Source organism: Somniosus microcephalus, chromosome 6, assembly GCF_052327205.1.
Source record: "Somniosus microcephalus isolate GS21.2 chromosome 6, FLI_Smic_1.0, whole genome shotgun sequence".
In the NCBI taxonomy this organism is placed as follows: domain Eukaryota; kingdom Metazoa; phylum Chordata; class Chondrichthyes; order Squaliformes; family Somniosidae; genus Somniosus; species Somniosus microcephalus.
This window is the reverse complement of record NC_140992.1, coordinates 94,308,273-94,315,148: the sequence shown is the minus strand read 5'-3', so window position 1 is coordinate 94,315,148 and position 6,876 is coordinate 94,308,273.

The following is a 6,876-nucleotide window of genomic DNA, read 5'->3' as shown; positions in this document are numbered from 1 at the left end:
CGCTGCCGATGCCGCACGGAGGCCTACCTGAGCCTCTGGGGCCTCTTGTAGTCACTCTGCCACGCTGCTACGCCTCCACCCGCTGCCAATGCCGCACTGAGGCGTACCTGAGCGTCTGGGGCCTCTTGTAGTCGTTCTGCCGCGCTGCTCTGCCTCCACCCGCTGCCGATGCCGCACTAAGGCCTACCTGAGCTTCTGGGGCCTCTTGCAGTCGCTCTGCCGCGCTGCTCCGCCTCCACCCGCTGCCGATGCCGCACTGAGGCCTACCTGAGCCTCTGGGGCCTCTTGCAGTCGCTCTGCCGCGCTGCTCCGCCTCCACCCGCTGCCGATGCCGCACTGAGGCCTACCTGAGCCTCTGGGGCCTCTTGCAGTCGCTCTGCCGCGCTGCTCCACCTCCACCCGCTGCCGATGTCGCACTGAGGCCTACCTGAGCCTCTGGGGCCTCTTGTAGTCGCTCTGCCGCGCTGCTCCGCCTCCCCCCGCTGCCGATGCCGCACGGAGGCCTACCTGAGCCTCTGGGGCCTCTTGTAGTCGCTCTGTCGCGCTGCTCCACCTGCACCCGCTGCCGATGCCGCACTGAGGCCTACCTGAGCCCCTGGGGCCTCTTGTAGTCGCTCTGCCGTGCTGCTCCGCCTCCACCCGCTGCTGATATCTTCCCCTCCCCTCTCCTTTCAGCATTCCGCAGGGACCGCTCCCTCCGAGACACCCTAGTCCACTCCTCTATCACCCCAAACTGCCCTTCCCCTTCGCCTGGCACCTTCCCATGCAAGCGGAGGAGATGTAACACCTGCCCCTATACCTCCGCCCTTCCCACTGTCCAGGGCCCCAAACACCCCTTCCAGGTGAAACAGCGATTTACTTGTACTTGTCACAATCTAGTATACTGTATTCGCTGCTCACGATGCGGTCTCCTCTACATTGGGGAGACCAAATGCAGATTGGGTGACTGCTTTGCGGAACACCTCCATTCTCACCGTAAGGGTGACCCCGAGCTTCCGGTCGCCTGTCATTTTAATTCAACGCTCCATTCCCACTCGGACCTCACCGTCCTTGGCCTCTTGTATTGTTCCACGGAAGCTCAACGTAAACTCGAGGAACAGCACCTCATCTTCCGATTAGGCACTCTGCAGCCTTCCGGACTCAATATCGAGTTCAACAATTTCAGATCATAACCTCGGCCCCTATTTCATTTTTTCTTGTAATTTTTCCACTCCTTTCCCCCCCCCCTTTCCTTTTGTTTCGCTCTCACACCTGGCAGCTATCCCTTGCCCTGCCAGTACACTTTACACCCAATCTCAGCCTATTACCATCTCGTCTAGCTTCTAACATCTTTTATTGTCTCTTTTTTACTTCTTTTGTTTCTTTTATTCTGTTGTCCGATCGCAGCCCTGCCTCCGATCTGTCTTTTCTTTCCAGTTTTGAAGAAGGGTTCGACCCGAAACGTCAACTCAAATTTCTGTCCACGGATGTTGCCTGACCTGCTGAGTTTTTCCAGCATTTTCTGTTGTTATTTCAGATTTCCAACATCCGCAGTATTTTGCTATCGTCTTTCTGATAGTGGTGGATTCTCATTCGAAATGGCTGGAGGTGGCTATCATGAGCTCCAAGACATCCAGTGCAGTGATCAACGCGTTGCTTTCGCTGTTTGCCACACATGGGGTCCCCGACGTGCTGGTTTCGGACAATGGAGCAGCCTTCACGTCAGCGGAGTTCAAGGCTTTTGCAGGCAGAAACGGGATCCGCCACGTGACCACAGCGCCCTATCACCCCTCCTCTAACGGGCAGGCAGAGAGGATGGTGCAAACCACAAAAGAGGCACTGGTGAGGATATCGGTGGGGGACTGGCAAACCAGATTGGCTAGGTTCCTGTTATCACAGCATACCACACCAAACTCAGCAACGGGGAAGAGCCCTGCCGAGATGCTGATGGGTCGCCGGCTGGCGACTGCACTGGACCGGCTACACCCGGACTACAGGGATGAGATGCACACAAAGCAAGAGGAGCTGGCTAAGAAGCACCAGGGCACCGCCAGGCAGTTCGAGCCGTCAGAGACTGTGTTTGCCCGTTGCTATGCAGGAGGAGACAAATGGATGCCTGCCGTGGTGGAGCAGGCCACGGGTCCCCTGTCGTACAGCGTCCGTACACCTGATGGCCAGCTACACAGACGCCACGTAGACCAGCTATGGGGTCGTACTCCGGTGAGAGTAACAGAGACGTCACAGGCTAGGCCATTGTCTCCACCACCTCTGCCAGGCAGTGACGGCCTGCTTCCTGCAACAACGATGGAAGCCACATCGACAGAAGGTGTCACGGAGTCATCTGCCACGGAGGAAGGTTTTCCTGCGGCTAGCAGTGGCACCCCGATTATGCCTGTCCAGCGGCGCTCAAGTCGGGTTAGATTCCGTCCCAGACGCCTGGAGGACTAAGGGGTTTTATCTGGGGGAAAGGAGTGTTGTGTTTTGAGTTTTGCTTCAATTAAGTTTGTCCCAATGCCCGGGTGTTACCTGAAGGGGGTGCTGGGGGGGCTCGGTTTTACTTTGACTTTGACTTTCAGTTTCGGGTTCTGCTTGCAGACAATGTGCTGTAATGTCCACCCATTTACTTAATAAATAGTAAAAGGTACGTTCCGTCTCCTCTATTCATTACTTTTCGGTCAAGATGCAATATCCAGCACCCTCCCAACTGCACTCCAGGCGGTTGTGACTCTACAGGTGACGTCACCAAGCTGGAGGCTTCTCCAACAGTAGCCCGTGGCACCGTGGAGCGGTGGGGGGCACACTACATGGGAAATTTAAAGTGCTGAATTTCCCGGGTTGCTGGGGACAGCGCTCGGGGGAGCATCCCCCGATTCCACGTAACTTCCTGTCATTCAGGAGGGTTGGGAACCCTAAGAGTTTTTCAAATATATCATGTGTATGAGATGTTATCTGGAATTTTGCTTTGCTTGCCTTCAGACTAAAGCAATTTGCAGCAAATCACCGAACTTCTCTGCTGCTTGTGCTAAACCTGTGGCCCGAAAGCAAACAAGTATTCCTGTGTGGAATCGCAAAACTTTATATGGTAATTTATCTCACTTTAGCTAAACCCTCACAACAGCATCACTCAAACAGTGACCGTAACAATTTAGGCCTACCAGTTCTGTGTAAAGTGTTTTCTTTCATAAAATAGGATGATCATACGCCTCTGTTTTCCGGGGACATTCCTCGGATGAGGGACTGTGTCCCTAGAAGAGTCCCCGGTTCAGGAAACTCATCCCCAAATATGCGCGGTTTCAAATCGGGGCATCATGACCATGAGCTGCCCTGCGGTTGATCAATAAAGTGGGTGGGGCTGTGCAGCGGGGTGGGTTCCGATTGGTAGGAGGGATGTCGATCACCTGTTTTTAACCAGTAGAAGGGGTGGATTCACAGACGGACTTTAATTTATACAACGATTGCGCTCTGTGGCAGCAGTACGCATTCTATGCACCACCCCCATCCCCCCACCCACCAACTCCCCCCAACCCCACTGAATCCCTGGATAGCCCTGTGAAATTCAGTTGAAGAAAAATTGGCCCCGGAGCCAAAATGTCTGAGTAACGGGGGGCGCTGGTAACCAGACTATTGAGCGGCGGCTGGAGCTAGGCCGTGTGGATGACCCAGGAGCCGAATCAGAGCGCGCTCCATGGCTTCAGATGGTGTGAGTGACTGTTGGGCGCAGAGGAGGAGAGGAGCCGGTGATTGCGGCCAGCAGATACTGCAAACATATTATTCAGGCGGAATGCTCTGGCGCTGCTTTTTGCTGATTCAGTTTGCATCAAAATAACAAAATTTTTTGCCTCATTACGCTGCGCATGCTACATTTTCCATCCTGGCAACTTTGCTGTGCTCCCACCCTTTGTGTCCCTGGATTCGGTTTAGAAAATATGGTCACCATTCCATAAAAGCATCTGTAGCATTAACTCTTCAGTTTTCTAGAGTTCAGCCAGTACAAGTTGAGGTTACAAAGGCAGTTCGAATATGTCACAATAACTCAGTGTAAGCTGGTTTCACTGAGCTGAATTGATTTGGAAGAGGCCTTTAAGACACTTTGTAGGACATTGTAACTGCCACAGCTGGAAAACTTCACCTATACTGTGAAAAGTTAAAATTTCAGTTAATTATGATTTCATAATTTAAAAATTAATTTACGAGCATGTACACTGCAAATGAATTTCTGATGTGTGGTGTATGTAACCTGTTCCACCTTAAGAGAACTACCTTAAGAGATATACTACTTTCTCTTGGCTGCTGTATACTGTAATACCGGTGGTGACCACACCGGTATATAAACGTTGTGTAGTGATTTGCTGGGCAGTTCAGCCCTGACCTCCGAATAGTAAAGACCTGTTAAAGTTATTCTTGTTGTCTGTGTCCAGTGATTTATAATAAGCATAACTGGGACACACAGACTCAACAGTGGCGACGAGTCCGATCATACCCTGCGGCAGTTTTACATCCAAGGCAGCTTCGTCCTCAGAACGGGCGTCGAGAAGAGGCATCCGCCCTCATCATCCTGCTGAGCACCACATCGCACGGGAGGCATCGAGAACCCGGGTTAAAAAGAAAAATTCTGACTACGAAGCCCTCCATCAGCGACAGGCAGTGATCATCCCTTCTACCACGGTGGTGGGTAAGCCGATCAGCGACACGAGCAGAAAGTCGGCCGTGTTGGCTGTGGAGTAGGGGAGGGAAAACGGAGGAAAAAGGGCGGAGAACTCGACCGCGGCCGGTGAAAAGGGCCGGGCTGCAATCGGGGCCGAGAGGCGCAGCGACTGGGGCAGCGTTAAGGCCACGAGAACCGCGGAGAACTCAACCGCAGCCGGTGTAAAGGACCGGCCTGCAAGCGGGGCTGAGAGGTGCAACAGCAGGGGAAGCGTGAATGCCCACGGGAACCACGGGGCAGCAAAAAGCAGCGTCGGGGAATTGAGAACCGCTGGGGAGGCGAGAACGGCAGCAGCACGGCAATCGCATTGCAGCCAGCGGGGGAAGAAGGCAAACGCGGGAAGCCGCCATTGTAGTCGGCGGGGGAAGAAGACGAGTGCGGGGAAAACCGCCAAGCGCGGGAAGCCGCCATTTTAGTAGGCAGGGGAAGAAGACAAGCGCGGGAAGCCGCCATTTTGGGAAAAAGAAAATTTAAAGAAACTTGCAAGGATGCCTAAACATGGTAACATCAATGCTTTTGATAGCGATGTCGAAGATTGGGCCACGTATGTAGAACGCATGGAAGTTTATTGTGAAGCAAATGAGGTACCAGATGATAAGAAAGCACTAACCTTATTAAACTCAATGGGTGCGAAGACGTACGGGCTATTGAAGCACCTTGTATCACCAGATAAACCGGCGGATCAGACTTTCGCGAATATTGTTACTGTCCTGAAAAATCATTTAAACCCCACGCCGCTGCTGATAGCGGAACGATTTAAATTTTACAGAAGAACGCAGCTGAAAGAAGAAAGCAACGCTGAATTCTTAATTGAACTGCGTAAGCTATCAAAGTACTGTCAGTTTGGAACAGGACTAGCAGATGCGCTGAGAGATAAATTGGTGTGTGGATTGTTAAAAGAAGGAACACAAAAGCGACTGCTAGAGGAGAATGATCTTACGCTTGATAAAGCTGTCACTATTGCAGCATCGCACGAAGCCGCAGCGAGAGGCACTGCGGAAATGCAGCTAAGGTCATCGGAACTCAGCACCAATCAAATGGCCTTGGGTACAGTAAAGTGTTATCGTTGTGGAAAGACAACGCACGATCAGAACCAATGCTGGTTCAAAAATCAGGAATGCAGAAAATGTGGCAGGCTTGGTCACATAGCTAAAGTATGCTGGTCAGGAAAGAAGACGAGCAACAAAAAGTCACCGCAGGGAAGGTGCAGAAAGGTACACAAGGTGACAGAGAACAGAAGTCAGATTCAGACTCCAGCAGTAAGGAACTGGGTTGTCTAAGAGTACACAATGTGGGTAATGAAGCAGACCTCCAAACTATCTGGGTCACACTTCAGATAGCAGGAGTCCAAGTGAAGATGGAATTGGAAACTGGATCGGCATTGACGGTCATGAATAAGCAAGATTACAAAAGGTTATTCCCACATATTCCCCTACGGGATACGGAGATTGTATTGAAAACATACACGGGGCAAAGAGTATACCCCATCGGAAAGATAAAGGTAAAGGTGGTCCACAAGGGCAAAGAAAGCCGAGGAATGGACTTATATGTGCTACCTGAGGGAGGTCCACCACTACTGGGACGGGAGTGGATCAGGAGAATAAATATGGACTGGCATTCCTTAAAAGCACTAACGGTAGATTCCGGTAAAAAAGATGTCAAACCTAAACGATTGTCCAGAATATTGGACGATGCTAAAGAGGTGTTCCAACAGGGACTGGGAACACTGAGAGGAATTACGGCAAACATCAAGGTTGAAGAACATGCAAACCCGAAATTTTTCAAAGCCAGACCGGTACCTTATGCGATACGACCTGCTGTGGAAGCTGAGCTGGAAGGGCTAGAATGTTCAGGAGTACTGTCTAAGGTGGACTGGAGTGAGTGGGCCACGCCCATTGTTCCTGTCATGAAGCGTTCATCGAGCAACAAGCCGGGGGAACCGGGGAAGGTTCGCATCTGTGGAGATTTCAAGATCACTGTTAATCCGGTGCTTCACACGGTGCAATATCCGCTTCCGTGGATTGAGGATATCTTCGCTTCGTTGTCTGGCGGGAAACACTTCACCAAGATAGACCTGGCGCAGGCGTACTTACAGATGGAAGTTGAGGAAGAGTCACGCCAGTATCTCACGATCAACACGCATAGAGGCTTGTATCGGTATAATAGACTGGTTTTTGGAGTGGCATCGGCTC